The following is a 17297-nucleotide window of genomic DNA, read 5'->3' on the forward strand; positions in this document are numbered from 1 at the left end:
CTTTCTTATGATTTTCTGTAACGCACCACTCTTTTCTCCTTTAACAGATAATAATTGCAGCCAGGCTGTCATTTGAAGTGTAAATGTTTGCTCTTAGCTGTTGTTAATTATAAAGATGCTTTGTAATGTGTGGTTACATCTCGCAATATTCCAGCAGCATCAGTGATACAGTTTTGTCAGTGGTAGTGACACAGTTTGGCTCAGGGGGCTCTGTATTGATCACACGTACTAAAAAAAAAAGAGCCAGATCAGCATGGAGGACAGAGAAGTGATGAGTAAAGCAGCTTTCATCAGACAATCCACAGCCCAAAGGCATCCCACCAGCAAATACAGTATCCCGGGCTGCAGCATCTTAAGTATTCCTAAGCAAAGATGTTTTTCTTGCATATGTGGCTTTTTGTTGTCTATTTTACTCTCTTATCTTATTGATGTCTGCTGTTTCTTCTAATTGTAGAATTAGTCAGAAGGGACAGTTAAAATACATTACTCATAACTGTATTACAAGAATCATGAATCATTAGAGTATGTGCTAGCAATACAGAAATATTAGTTTAAAGCGGATCAGAGTTGAAAAACTAACTATGACAAATAACTTGTCTATATATCTTATCTAAAGTTTAGATAGTTTACACAGCAAATTTAGCTGCAAACAGCTTCAACAGTTTATGATTATTTATTCCTGTGATACAATGAGGGAAGCCATGTTCTTTTTTGTAACGTTACACATAAGCAAGCTGATAGCATCTCCAGCCCTCAGCTCAATCTCCTCTCCTCCTCCCTCCACCCCTCTGCCTCTGAAATCTCTGGCTAATAACCTCCTCCTGCCCAGACTGATCTCCCATAAGCCCTTGCTACATGAGTCTGAGAATGCCAAGGCACTCTGAAGATGTGGGCGAGGCTTGTTTAGTTTATAGGAAATAAGAGTATAAAAACTAAACAAAAAAAGTATATAATATGAAAGGAACACAATTATGCAATGAGTAAAAGTTTGACCTACAGCCAAGGAAAGAAACATGACATAGCTTCTAGAAGCAGTGCTGATATTGCCCAAAATAAAACACTGCGGCAGAACACTACCATATACTGTTTTTAGTCACATGTATAGTATGTGGTAGACTTGCCGTTAGATAGCAACAGCTGTAAACATATCAGTATAATTGAGATGATGTATGACCAATCTGTCTATTTCCAGCTGCATTTCACAATGGGCTTGATTCACTAAGCTGCACTGCTAAAGCAGCGCACCTTAATGTGAAGGAACAGCCACTATGCACACCTGACATAGCAGCGCTCGCTGCTTTGTAAGGAGTGTGCCTTCCTTAGATTGGAGCGTGCCTTCCTATACATCGTAACTATAGTACAGCGAGCGCTGCTATGTAAAGCATCCATAGTGGCCGCTCCTTCGCATTAAGGTGCGCTGCTGTAGCAGTGCAGCTCAATAAATCAAGCCCATTGAATATTATGATTATGGGATCACAGCTGTCTGCTTTCAGGGGATAGATTATACAGGTAAGGAAACAAATGCTGATCAGTGACATTCCCAGTTCCTCCCAAGAGTGATCCAGAAGCTTTCCCTGCATGCTGCTTTGTCACTATAAAGTATACATATGTGTGTTTAAAGTGAACCTGAACTCAGAACTTCCTCTCTGCTCTAGGAGATATGTAACAGCATATAAACCTTTAAAGGTACCCTGAGCAGTGCCCTGAAAAAGAAATTTGGACTTACCTGGGGCTTCCTCCAGCCCGCCATAGGCCACAAGGTCCCCCGGCATCCTCTTCTTCCTTTCCACTGGCGGCTCCAGTAATCCAGCTACTTTGGCTGAAGTCACGCGTGTGCACACCCTGCATATCATCACGCCAGTCGCTGTATACGCGGATCTCTAAAGCCTAAACCGTGCATGCACAGGACTCTTACAGCGACTGGCGTGATGACACGCGACTTAGGCCGAAGTCACCGGATTACCGGAGCCACCAGCGGCACCGCGGAAAGAAAGAAGAGGATGCCGGGGGACCTTGCGGCCTACGGGGGGTTGGAGGAAGCCCCAGGTAAGTCCAAATTTCTTTTTTTCCGGCCACTCCGGAGGGTCCTTTCAGAGGAAAACATTTCTTTGTTACAGCTGATACAAATCCTTCAATAAATCTGCAGTGTTTCTACTTCCTCTTTTCATGGAAGCAGACATATTGTTGACATTCTGTGCTTTATCTGTCGTGGCAGTCATCTGACACAGGGGAGAGATCAAATTACAACTTGTGATTAGACACAGATGAGGGGGAATTAGAGCCCTGTGACAGGCAGCCTATTGGGTCAATCAAAGGGGGTCTTGACCTAGAAAGCCACTGGACCCAATGGAGCTCAGGGCGGGATTAAGGGAGCGCCATTATTTAAATGGAGCATGCGTAAGTTACCAGCGCACGCTACACAGCACTACCGTGCATAGATTGCATCTGGCATTTTAACTTGCGCTGCTCTATTTAAAGCGGAATATAACCCTGCATTTCAACTTTGCTCTAAAACATTATTTACAGCATATTATATGCAACCAGCATTTTTTTTTTACTAGACCAGCATTGGAAGGGTTACACACAGAGCTTTAAAGTTCCATGGAGAGAACTGCTCCCCGCAGCCGAAGTTTAGATAGATACATTTAAGTAAACAAAATGTAACAAGTGTGGAATGTGACTCACTCTCTCTGACTGCAGGAGCTGGAGGACAGCCAAAGAGTGTGTAACATTCCTCACTTGTTACATTCTGTTTATTTAAATGTATCTATCTAAACTTCGGCTGCGGGGAGCAGTTCTCTCCACGGAACTTTAAAGCTCTGTGTGTGACCCTTCCAATGCTGGTCTAGTAAAAAAAACGCTGGTTGCATATAATATCCTGTAAATAATGTTTTAGAGCAAAGTTGAAATGCAGGGTTATATTCCGCTTTAAGCTGCACTGTTTAATGAATCAATCTCAATATTTTCCTTCTGTCCTGTGCAAGAGTTCAGGTCCACTTTAAAATGTAGCTCTGAAGATATGATACTGTTGCTTGCAGCACCATTTCATAATACTAGATATCACCGAACTACCAAACAATTTACAATATAAGCTTTTAATCAGTACTTGTACTGATAGTGAACTGGCTGCAGTGTGTGATTATCTCTGTGTATAAATTGTATTTATAAAATGTTTTCCCTGCTTCTAAGTGATCCCTCACTTATTTCTTCTAATACATTTTTCCTTTGTACTCTTTCTATCACTTGCACAGATAGTGTTATTAATAATACCAGCTGTGTTGTCCGAAACTGATAAGCAAAGATAGAGGATTACAAACTCATTTCAGCAGCACTAGTTACAGCAAAGCACTGCTGATGCAGAAATGTTCTGCCTGTTGTATTTTGCTACATTGTGCAGTCTCATACTTTTCAAACTGGCACGGCTCCATAGATGTCACAGGTAATAGGTCACAAGGCGTTAAAGGGAAGGTCCAAGGTGTTTTCAAATCAAAAATCTACTTACCTCGGGCTTCCTCCAGCCCCTTGCAGCTGTCCTGTGCCCTCGCCATAGCTCCGGTGGCTCCTGGTCCTCTCCGGTGCAGGTGCCGACCTCGCCACGGAGTTGCACTGATGTCATCCGGGCTGTACTGCGCAGGCATCCAGATGACATCCAGACGATGTCAGTGCGACTCTGAGAGCCGCTCGCACAGGTGCAGTGAGCATCTTGCGCCGGAGGGGATCCTGGGCCACCGGCGGGAAGCGGAGCTGCGGCGGGGGCATAGGACAGCTGTAAGGGGCAAGAGGAAGCCCCGGGTAAGTAGATTTTTTTTCTAACAGCTTGTATGTATCCTTTAAAAAATATTACATTACTGCAACACCCTCCTGTCACATCGCCCGATCCACTTCAGAATAACCTTCAAGATCTTGTGTATAGATGTGTTGGCCAGACATAAGTCCTGCCTGCATCCCTGACCTGATCAACAGATACACACCTGGCCGCCTACTTCACTCCCCCAACAACCTCCTCCTAACAACCCCACGCATCTCACACTCCCATATGTGACTACAGGACTTCACTAGAGCTGCCAGTATCCTGTGGAACTCTCTTACACTGCCCTTCAGGCTTGCCCCCTCCTTTAACACCCCCCTCCTCCCCTATTATCGTGGTCTGTAAAGGTGGCAATACATGTAGAGATTTGGCTGTACTGTCGACCATTCGATACAATCATTTGATAGAATCGAGAGGGAATCAAGTGTGTTCCAGAATTCCCAATCGATGAAAAGTGGCTGAATTCATGTTGAATTGTTAAATAAACCTGCTTTGTCGGTCGAGCTGGATGGAAGAGATCGGTTGATCGCACAGGAATCGGCTACTGTTCACATGTCAATCGACTGACTCTGAATCGATTTTTGCATTCAGAGCATGGAGGCACAACATCGGTAAGTGAAGGTGAAACGCATAGGATATCGTTTGTAGTGTATGTCTCTAATCAATTTAATCTAATCTAATTAATTTAATTTAACTTTCAATTAGTCATACTGAAGTCGATTCCTTAATAAAGTTGATCTCTTTGTCAATTGGATCAGAATCGCTAGATGTATGGCTATCCTAACCTAATTTATTGTGCAGTGCTGTGTAATATGTTGGCAATATATATATATATATATATATATATATATATATATATATATATATATATATATATATAATAATAACTACCACATGTCTTTACTTGTTAAACATTACGAATATATATATATATATATATTATTGGCTTACAGTATGCCACCGACAGCTATGTGTAAAGGGTGGAAGCATTTTGTGGTTAATATGTAAAAACCTTAGGGCAGGAATTCCATCTGTTCCTAAAGCCTATCTGCTCCTGATTATAAAGAAAAGGGATTAAGAGAATTTCAAGGAAAAAGGAAAATCTCCCCTCCCCCCATGTTGTAACATTGAGAGGTGCCACAATCCCTTATCACAAAACAACAGGACCCCTGCCATGCTTTTGTTTGAGGCATTTGGCTGATTGCAGTCCAGCCACAAAGATACAGTTCTTCCCACTAGGCATTTCTGTGCTCTTAGGGCATGTAAATATATCAGTCTTCAACAGCAAAAGGTGCTATAATTTGTTAAATTACAGATGTTGGTCCTGTAAAGACCTGACTGCTTTGGCTCTGGATGAACCTGGATGAACTTCTCTGTGTTCCAAGCAGACATGGAGTCTACAGATTTCCAGTTCTTTTGCATTGTCTAGAACGCAAGTCTGACAAGTGAAAGCTGGTGTCACAGTGGAGAGTAAGGTAAACATGTCTGAATTTCAGTCCAAAATCAAAGAATTTAGTAAAACCAAACTTCTTGTTTGAGATGAGTGAACACAATTTAATTTAAGAAATTCATTAAACTATTCCCAGACGTTCACTCAGTAGAGGATGAGAAAGAACTCTGGGAGAAGAGAAATCCACAGTGACAATCGCTGCGCACTAAGTCACACTTTGTCACAGCATGCCGCAGACTGAGAGGAGCATAAATAAACCGTAAACCTAAAAAATTTCCTCAAACTGCTTATCCACTTTGCCTCTATCCCATTGGTCCCCAACCCCGGTCCGTGGCTCAATAGTGGTCCACAGGATGTTTTTCACTAGGCTTCTCCCCCTGCAGAGTCATTTGTCTTTCAATTCATTCACATTTACAGCCTCAGCCTCCTGCAGAGTCATTGGTTTTTCAATTCCCTGTCCTGAGAGACTATAGCCGCATCTACACGAGTAGATGCGGCCGCGATGCTCCTTATCAATCGAGCCGCTGATGCGGCTCGATTGATAAGATCCGACAGGACGAATCTCCGCACCGCCGATTCCCTGCTCGATCCCCGCGAGGGGACAATGGCAGGGAATCATGCGGGAGATAAGCGGCGGGGACGAGCGGGCACGAGCGGGGAATCGAATGCGGCGCACGCGTGGCGAGCGGGGACGCGGCGGGCACGCGGAAGAGGCGATCCGGCGGCTAATCGAGCCGCTGGATCGCTGCAATGTCCCATGGTGTAGATGGGGCTTAAAGGTGCGTACACATTCACTACTAAATGCAACGCTCAGCGGATCGTTCAGAAACAGCCTCATTAGTCCGCCGACAGTGCGAACACACGCGCATACTGTCGGCTAAAGACCGCCCAGCGGGAGGGTCCGGCGGACCCGTCGTTGCATTTAGTAGTGCGTGTGTACGCACCTTAAGGGCCCGTTTCCACTTGAGCCGCACGCATCTGCGAGACACGCAGTGGCACTTCCGGGTTTGCGGATACGCTAACGAATCCCATCAGCCATGCCATGCACGGCTATGGGATTCGCACAAATTGAGATGGAAATGCCGTCCGAATCGCTAACGCAAGCGATTTGGCCGGCGGTGCCATTGTTCTGTATGGCAGAGTTTCCCCGCGTGATTTGCCTGCAGGGAAACTCTGCGGATTTGGAGTTAAAATCGTTCTAGTGGAAACGGTCCCTGACACTAAACTTTTCAGCTAGTGATGATGGGCAGATTCAACCAAGAGACAAATCTCTCTTTAATCGAACCTGATTAGGGAGAGATCTGGGCGCTGCCCGTACACCGCAGGCCGATTCCCGATCAATTTCAGCCTGAAATTTCTTGGGAATCGGCATAGCCCGCCACATCCACCGCCTTGCCGGACTGAAGCTTTTCGGTTAAATTATCTCACCATACTTATTAACTCACAATGGCCTCTATTTACTAAGATCATGCTGGAGATAATAAGGCAAGAGAAAACTTACCTCCACACAGTGAGAGAGTTAACTTATCTCTTCATTCCTTACGTTACCTCCTCTGTAGTTAATTTACCTCCTCTGTAGTTAATTTACCTCCTCTGTAGTTATTTTCACACACAGTTAGTTAACAGCCTGTCTTTAACTCTAGAGTTATTTTAAGGATTGGAGAGTTAACTTAAAGACAGAAGAGTTAACTCTAGGTGTGCCTGAGGTAAAATGTTTCCTGAATACTACATGCCTTATCACCATGGTAACAACTCTAGAAATGTTATTAAAGACAGGAGTGTAAGGAAACGTGGAAAAGCCGCCGCGTGTACTGACAGCAAGGCGGCTGATTCCGCGTCCAGCGCAGCGGTTTGCACGCAGCAGCCTGCGTCCGGTGTGGCTGGGTCTGTTAGTTCACACAGATTCAGGAATACGCACGTGCGCGCTGAGAGGCAGAACATTTATGACAGCCAAGGAGGGATCAGCTGACCAAGCGGGTCAGCTGACCTCAGAGCAAGTGACTTGGTCAATCACTGATGGGTGGCGCCAGAGAGCGCTGCTCTATATATAGTTACTGCTGCTCAGTCTCAAGTTGTCTGCCGTTGCGAACACTACGTGGAAGCACTCAGACCTTAGTCAGATCCTACAGTGTGTTTGAACCTGGAGGACCTGGGAATTCACACTGAGCCAGATTACTTCTGTTTATCATTGTGTTATTATTCAGACTAGTTCCAGGGTGTCGAGACCACAGACCTCACACCCAAGATTAGGGAACTTGTGTTATCATTGTGTTATTATTCAGACTAGTTCCAGGGTGTAGAGACCAGGGACCTCACACCCAAGACTAGGGATACTGTTACATAGTTACATAGTTATTTTGGTTGAAAAAAGACATCCATCCATCGAGTTCAACCAGTACAAAGTACAACTCCAGCCTGCTCGCTCACATATCCCTGTTGATCCAGAGGAAGGCGAAAAAACCCTTACAAGGCATGGTCCAATTAGCCCCAAAAGGGAAAGATTCCTTCCCGACTCCAGATGGCAATCAGATAAAATCCATGGATCAACATCATTAGGCATAATCTAGTAATTGTAGCCATGTATGTCTTTCAACGCAAGGAAAGCATCTAAGCCCCCTTTAAATGCAGGTATAGAGTTTGCCATAACGACTTCCTGTGGCAATGCATTCCACATCTTAATCACTCTTACTGTATACTCCAGACTAGTTCCAGGGTGTAGAGACCACGGACCTCACACCCAAGACTAGGCATTGTTTGATATCTGTTATAACCTAATGCTTTCCTGACTATCCCTCTGCTCTCTGATTCGGTACCTACGCATATCTGATTATCTGTTGCCAACCCTGCCTGCCTTGGATACAGAATCAGCCTACTGTCTCTGTACCTTATCTGTCTGTGTGTTGCCGACCTGGCTTGCCCGACCTCGAGAACTATCTCTCTCCTTTAAGAGATAGTCTCCAGACCTGCTAGTGACATCCACCTTCAAGTGTCACTCACTCACAGGTACCTCCTACCTTCAGCTTGGGACTCCACCCCTTTGGAGGCTGCTGGAAGGCTCTTGTACTTCTCAAAAAGCAGTATCGCCCATACTGCCAAAAACCACCTGCTCCTCGGGTGGTTATACTCAAAGTCATTACTGTTGCACCAAACACTCACACTATCTAGATGTCCAGAGGTTAGTTATACTTGGATTATCGGTGATTCTGCAGATCATCAATAATCAGGTATATATCTGCATTCTTGGTGATACTGCAGATCACCAATAATCAGATTCTCTCTGTGTGCTGACACCGATCGTTACAAGGAGATAAGCTTAGTGAATTGAGGCCAATGTATCTCTCCTTTAATAACTTAACTCATGATTTATCTCTTCTTAACTGACTTAACTCATGGTTTAGCTCTCCTTAACTGATTTACCGTAATTAATTGTATAACTCTGCATAACTCATGGTTTAGCTCTCTTTAACTGACTTAATTCATTGGATAACTCTCCTTAACTGACTTAAATCATGGTTTAGCTCTCCTTATCTATTTATCTCATGAATTATCTCTCCTTATTTGTTTATCTCCTGCATTAGCACTCCTTACAGTTAAGGTGAAAAATAAGTAACCGTTGTGAATCAACCCCATGTGTGTTTGTATATGTGAAAACATGCATGTTTTATCACAGAAGCTAATGTAATTGATAGAGAAAATGTGTGCAGTGCTTCACTACTGTCAGTTTTTATCTGCATGGGGAAAACACATTCAAGTGTGCACTAGCCTGATTCTCAGTTTTCCTGTGCAGAAAACACACAGACAAGTGTACTCCCAGCCTGAGGACAGGACAGCATAGTGAGATCAGGAACCAGGAGTAGCAGCTACCTTTGTGACTGCAACCAAAACCAGATTACGGAGCAGACTGGACATAAGGAATACACTTCAGGTGTCTTTGTCTCCCATCACCCCGAGATGGGACCAGCTAGTTGCAGGGAAACAAGCACAGGGCTCCCACTGATTGTGCATTATGATGAGTTGCAATACAAATTATTTGATGTTAAATGTTATTATAATGTAATAGTCATATAATTATAATATAATAGTAATATAATTATGCCTATTAAAATAATATTGATTTTAAATACACTTCATCATGTTTTATGCGCTTAATTTCTCCCTGTTTCGGTCTTCCAGGCCCCGGAAAGAACGGTTTGCATCAAAGTGGTCCTCAGGTCCAAAAAGATTGTGTAGCCCAACCCCCAGGACTCACCCCGTCATGTGCCCCATTTCCCCTTGCTTTGACAATGTATGTATGTATCTTGGTCATGAAAATAAAGCTATTATTTTTCCATTCCTTTCACTGCTCTTCACTTCAGCTAACTTCATGCATTATTAAATCAGGCCCTTCATCTGATGTCTGATTTTACCTTACCATAGCTCCCAACTGTCGCTCTTTTGGAAGGATTGTCCCTCTTTGGGAACCCTGACCCTCTTTCTTCCTCATATGCCCCTCTTTCAGGACTAGTGTACAGATGTGTGTAAATATAGGTATTTTATCTACAAAAAAAATGTGTTTAATTTACTCTGAACTTTATTACAATCCTTTAAAGAGAGTCTGAAGCGAGAATAAATCTTGCTTCAGACCTCATATATAGCAGGGGCACGTGTGCCCCTGCTAAACCGCCGCTATCCCGCGGCTTAAAGGGGGTCCCTGATCCCCCAAATCCCCCCTGTAATGCGGGGGAGCGCTTCCTGGTTGGGGCAGGGCTAACCGCCCGCAGCCTTGCCCCACGCGCGTCTGTCAGCGCGTATCTCCGCCTCTCCCCCGCCCCTCTCAGTCTTCCTTCACTGATAGACGGCTGATAGACGCGAATAAAGGCAGGGCTGCAGCCGTTAGCCCTGCCTCCAGGAGCGACCAAGCCTGCGACCAAGTGTCCCAGTGGGGGGTTTGGGGGTGAAGGGACCCGTTCAGCGGCGCGTATGCGGTGGTTTAGCAGGGGCACACGTGCCCCTGCTAACTATGAGCTCTGAAGCGAGATTTATTCTCGCTTCAGAGTCTCTTTAAATTGATATATTTCTTATTATCGCATGTTATTATTTATGACGGAAAATTAACTAGAATAGAAAGGACCAGTGTGATCTGAATTATAAAACAACATATTTTTCTTATGAAATCTGTATCGTATGCATGAGGGGTGTGCCGGGGACGTGATTAGGAGTGTGGTAGGGGCGTGGCTTAAATGTCCCTCTTTTTTATCTCAAAAAGGTATAGAAGGTATGCTTTACTGTATCTAGATCAGGGAACTAAAGTACACTTCTCTGCCTTTCTCCTGAATAGTTCTTTGGAAAGTCCATCATTTTCATTCATTTTGTTTTATCTCAGACTTCCATCCCAGAGTAAAGAAAAATATCGGCAGAAAGGATTTAGGCAGGAATCTTGGCACCTCTAATCACAACATAAGGGGTCACTTTATTTGGATAAATAGCTAGATCTCATATTCTTAGCTGAATGGCACCGCACTGCCAAAATCCAATGTTAACAATGCAAAAACTTGGAATGAAAAATGCATTTTTTGTCTCCAACACTAAAAATAGCAGCATGTCAGCCACATGGCTATACAGAACAATGCGAAACATGAACCAAGCCTTTCTTCCAAACTAAGTCAAGAATTTTACTATATCTGAAACAGATTTAGAAATTGTTACAGTAATAAAGATATAACTACTTAGGAACGCAGATACTTAGAAGAAAGATTAAATTACACAGAGACCATACTACTCATCATTGGTGTTATTGTGTTGAAATCCACTCACAGTAGTAGTAGTATAGCAGTTCCTCCCCCAAAAAATAATTTAGATGTAAACAGCTATTGTTAATTAGAATTGCAATTGGTTGTTTGCAATGGTTAGAAGTAAACAACTATTCTTAATGAATAGCTGGCTGCCTTGTTTATGTCCTGCTATATATTGGAAGACCCCCCTTGTAGTTTTGAGTTCCTGGCAGTACAGAGTTCCCCAAGGCTAAGAACTTTGTTATGCATTTGTTTTGTGTAGCATCAAAGGTCCTCTTGGTCTTTAGTAAATTGACTTGATTATCATTGCAAGTGGAGTCAATGGATAACTAATTAAAATGTGTCACTAAAGAATGTGCTCCTTTCTAGCACAGGCAGGTTGGCTTATCCCCATTTCAAGAAGATTTTTTTAAGTATTTACAATGAAAACAGAATAACAGAACCTTGGTTCAATTTAAGAAGAATAACCAGAATAACCAATGTTTTTAACCAGAATGAGCTTTAACTCATACTGGTTAAAAAAAAACTGTCAAAATCAGGGATGCACAGTGTTGAAATGGTCTCAGCTGACCTCTAAGATTTTGTAAATAGCCAGTATACAATACACACAGGGGCAGGTTTATCAAAGTGCAAGGAGGATTATGGCAAAACAAGTGCAGAGGTGAAGCAGCTGGTCAGTATGACCAGTCAGAATCCTTTATCTGGACATCTGCTATATTTTTGTACCACTTCTACTCCAGTTGTCCTTACACTGGTGTCAGGGTTGCCATTTGCCAAATCATCCCTTTAAAAGACAATTGTAGTGCGAAGAATATGGAGGCTGCCATATTTATTTCCTTTTAAACAATGCAAATTGCCTTGTAAATAATGTTACAGAGGCGCCAAAAGTATAAAAAGTAATAAAATGTTTAAAAGTCAGGGAGGCAATGGGTGGATTTACTTCCCCGATGCAGACACAAGATAAAGTCAGGATTTCGACAAAAATAACGTTTTATTTACAGACTCCAATATTTTGCAATGCGTTTCGTGGGTGCAACCCACTTCATCAGGCTATAGATCGGAGCAAACGAAAAATACTGTGGGACAGAGAAAACAAAGCTGCTGACTATTCTGTTATAGTACATCCGTATGAACGTTTTTTTTGGTTTTTTTCTTTTTTATACACACATATAGATATAGATCTTGCATGTATCTATATGTGTGTATAAAAAAGAAAAAAACCAAAAAAAACGTTCATACGGATGTACTATAACAGAATAGTCAGCAGCTTTGTTTTCTCTGTCCCACCCACGAAACGCGTTGCAAAATATTGGAGTCTGTAAATAAAACGTTATTTTTGTCGAAATCCCGACTTTATCTTGTGTCTGCATCGGGGAGGTAAGTCCACCCATTGCCTCCCTGACTTTTAAACATTTTATTACGTTTTATACTTTTGGCGCCTCTGTAACATTGTTTACATCTTTATGAATTTGGCCCCCTTTTTCTGATCTACAGAGAGCGACTTCCTAATCCTGAGTGGGGACAGGCTTAATCTCCTCACCTGCATATACAGTGGTTACCTAGGAGGTAACCCAGATTTGTGAGTACCACTCTTACTACTACACACCATTCACCTTGTTGCCATTACATACTACACTATTCCGGGCTCTCGGTGTCTCCCTCCCTTTAATGCAAATTGCCTGGCTGTCCTGCTGATCCTCTGCCTCTAATACCTTTAGCCACAGGCCTTGACCAAGCATGCTGTTTAGTTGTTTCTGACTGAAATCTGACAGGTTTTGCCGCATGTTTGTTCCAGGTGTGTGATTCAGATTCTACTGATGCCAGACAGATCAGCAGGACACCCAGACAACTGGTATTATTTAAAAGGTTACTAATTCACCAGAGGATGCAGTTCAAACTCTTGACCCTAACCTACAAAGCTCTCCCCTGTGCATCTCCTTACTAATTTCCAGATACCAACCCAACCACAATCACAGATCTGCTCATGACCTTCTGTTGTCCTCCTCTAGAATTACCTCCTCACATTCACGTTTACAAGATTTTGCACGTGCTTCACCTCTCCTCTGAATAGCCCTCCCACAACATATCAGTCACTCTCCAACCTTTGTTACCTTTAAACGCTCTCTAAAAACTCGCTTGTTCCGACAAAGCACATGCTCTACCTTAGCCACTTCCCCTTTGTCCTAAGTTTCACTCCTACTAGATATCCTAAAACACACTGCCTCTACTGTATATGTGTGTAGCATACTACCCCACCTCTTGTTTCCCCCCATTCCCTTTAGATTGTAAGCTCGCAAGGGCAGGGCTCTCTCCCCCTTTTGTGTCTTGGAAATTATTATACATTTTATTCATCATGTTACTTTTATCACTGTCACCCACTATGTATTTTGTATACTGGTGTACACCATTGTCTGTATTATGTACCCCATGTTCCTTCCTCACTTTGTACAGCGCCACGGAATATTTGGGCGCTTTATAAATCAATAATAATAATAATAAAAAAGGAAATAAATGTGGCAGCTTCCATACCCCTCTCGCGTCAGGTGTCCTATAAAGGGACGAATTGGCAACACTGACTAGTCTATATCTACTCCACTCTGCTGCATCCTGTTGCAGCTGGCAGCTCTCAATATACCATTGTTTGTCCACAGGAAGGAGTGCACCAGCCGGACTGGTGATTTTGCTCTGCTGCTGTGAGTACTTTGCAGTGAAACGGGTGTCCACAATTAACTTGGGGAATACCTGGGGGGTCACCAGCCAGCTCTGGGGTCCTGGCTAGTACCTTTTTCAGCGACTTTTGACAGATGTTTGTAGATTTCAATCTGACATCTATTAAAAATGAATTTGTAGTGTGTGACAGGAATCACTCTCTGATCAGATTTTAATCAGAAAGGGATCTATGGATCTGGGAACGCTCGTCGTCTGGGGACATCATTGGGATCCAGTTTCCTGCATCGTCATGTGAGTGTTTAGCTTTAGAGACATTGAATTCTAAACTCTTCCACCCCAAACTGTCTCATGAGAAAAGACTGTGTTTGATTGGCAATGTTTTATTTTTGACAGCTGATTACAGTTTACTTCTCTGAGAATCAGATAGCACAGGAGGCCTTACCACCTTCAACGTCAATACAAATTACATGCCAGTCAAGCTGGACCTTACTGATGGAGAATGTCTGTGCATCTCTCCATGGTACAGAGGAAAGTATAGTTATCACACTCTTCTCTGTACCTCCTAATCCCATCTCATGTAGGCAGCTTTAGCTATACACCACTCACTTTTCACCAAGAGCACTTCAATCAGTGACAGCTCCAATAAAAATCACATACTTTATATCCAGCCTCATTTATTATCTAATATGAAGGAAAAAAAGACATCCCAGTGCAATACTTCTCCATTTCCAATGTCAGAGTTGTGCTAGCTGCAACAATGCAAGATTAGTAAAATAACATTAAAAGTCCAGCTTTCTCATTTATACCAATCACAGTACATGTCCAGATGACTTGTAATGAATAATCATGTATACATCACAGTAACTCAGATTATACAAAATAGCAGAAAGATCTGCCTATTTGCCATTTATTACGGTAATGACACAGCATATGAAGAAGCGTAACAGGCTAGATTATTGCCTTGCCATATGGCAATCCTCTGTGTGCAAATAATAGGATCTTTGGCTCACATGACTGAAATATCCTATCTTACCGACCACATAGATACTATAGCTAGATACATAAATACATACATATTCAATGTGTTTTCATGTAATTCATGTAACCAATGAAATGTAAAACAAAAAACTTTTACTTAAAATTATCTGCATCCTGACATGCATACAAAACATGCACACTACAATTACAAACTGTGACTGGCACGCAATGCGATTTTTACCAAAGCACAATCTCACTGCCTGCTGCAATTGCGCTTAGGTAGTCGTTTATGAGAGTGCATGGTACTATGTGATTTTTGTCCTTATCAAAATCAAAATCGGGATGCCCTAAACAGTGATTGCACTAAAAATTGTGACGCTAAGCACAGGAAATCGTGTTAAGAAAGCTGCAAATCGCGATCAGAATCACAGTGGAAAAGGGCTGTTTTGCCAGTCTTCTATATTCCGCCCCATCCCCCAGAATTTGTACACAATATAGCTGGTATGAGCTGAGTGCTGAAGACATGATGAAGCTTTTGCACAGCAGACCTTTGCAACGAAAGGTGTTTCCGCTCAGCCAAGTAGCGATCTGCCTCCCCTTCACTTGCAGTAGGTTACAAGCACATACTGTTCACAAATATGAAATGTGACTTTTTACTATTTACTATATCACTATCAATTGAATGGTAGTGAAAAGTAGAAGTCCGCAAGCCCCTCTTCCTGTTTTACACTATTAGGCTTTCATCAGAAGTATTTTTAAGAAAGAAATATATATATATATAATCATAGAACAGCACAATAATAACAACAGCAGATGTTTTACTACCAGCAACAAAGGTAATTAATAATGACTGCACTCTAGCCTTGAACATCTTTGCTCCTTTCATGGTCTGTCATGCTGAATTAAAGCGCTGCCTCCAGTTCATTAAAAAATGTATGATTAGCACATTTCTTATCATAATTTATTTCTACAATGTCTGTAACAGATTCCTGAAAAGATTACACTTCATCAATGGGACTATCTCCCAAAATTGTAAGAAAAGACAGTCACTAATATTTCCAATCTAGCCTTTCAAACCATCAGAGGAATTTTTTTAATTTTTGGAGAGTATGCTTGACAATTGCTGTTTTGTTTCACAGCCTACCTAGACAGTGCATCATCAGTTTTCTGGGAAAACTGGCAAATGTGTAATAGTATTGTACCGTGTAAGAACACTCAAATGTACACCACTTTAAATCAAAAGTTGTCTACTATGTTCATTTGTTTTGAAATATAACTATGGGTTTTAAATTAGAAATACTTTCCAGGTCGCAGTATATCTAAATGGAGGTGAGGGCAGCTCACCTGGACTTCTTGAGTAATATTTCCACACTAATCCAAATGGCCTTTTCAACTAAAATCAGCAGAGAGGACATCTACATCCTTCACATTTGGGCTCAGCTGTCTTCCTTTATCTTCAAGACAAAAAAAAAATCAGCCTATCAGTGAGTGGATGAGTGAAAAACCTATATACTGCTGACAACATATAAAGCCTGAGAGATGTAATATGAGCCAGATATCTCATTTATTTAGGGACATATCCCCAAAAAGGTTTAACAAAAATTAAAACGGTTAAAAACAGTAAGTGGAAGCAAGTGTGTCACCCAAAAAGTATTATTATGCTGATAAGGTATCTAGGCCAGTCATTCAATATATATAAACGATATGAACGTTTTGAGGGCACAAATCTGCTATATGTATAACACTCCTAAAAGTGCTAATGCTGGAGTAAATTAATTTAAAGAGAAACCGTAACCAAGAATTGAACTTCATTCCGCAAACTAGCGTCATCAGGGGATTAAATCCGCTAGTTTTCAAAACCGGACAGTAAGGAGGCAGGCGGCACCTTTATACTGTCCATTACTGCTGACCCATACACACGTGCAACTTTCTTGGGGTTCCCATTGCATGGGCCCCTGTATGTAAGTTTTGTTTTTATGCTATTTTTATGCTGTTTTTACTATGAAAACTCTATATTAAATGATTTACACTTAGAGTTGCAGTTTGTTTTTTATGATGTTTACTGATATCCATTCGTGAGATGAATCATTGCTGAATTGGTGGATCCTGGTAGACTGTTGCTTCCTGATGTCCTACCAAAGCCTTGATACAACCTTATAATGTGGGTTGTCACCAGCTGGTAAGCCTCTTTCCTTTTTTTGGGTATCCATGATTGCAGAGCTGTGCTGCCTTAGGTTTCACAGCACCCTGAGCGAAACTTGATTTTTGTGCACCCCCCCTCTTCATCCTTTTCATGCATGCACGCACACACACACACACGCACTCACACACACAAGCCCATATATGCAATTCACCTTTTCTCCTGAGTTATCTCCTAGGACAGTGGTTCCCAACCTTTTTGACGTTGTGACACATCATGCCAAATGCTCAGATCTCCGCTACACTTCACATATGTATAATAGAAAAAATACTATTAATAACAACGAATGGATGGAAAGAGTGCATTATCCTGAATATACTTGGCAATGATGGCTAGAACCTTTCAGGAATATTAATAAAAACAATCAGTGGGCCAGTTATCCGCCCCACCCCCATTTACAATGATAGCACAGCACCAATA

This window comes from Hyperolius riggenbachi, chromosome 2 (genome assembly GCF_040937935.1).
Source record: "Hyperolius riggenbachi isolate aHypRig1 chromosome 2, aHypRig1.pri, whole genome shotgun sequence".
NCBI classification, from domain to species: domain Eukaryota; kingdom Metazoa; phylum Chordata; class Amphibia; order Anura; family Hyperoliidae; genus Hyperolius; species Hyperolius riggenbachi.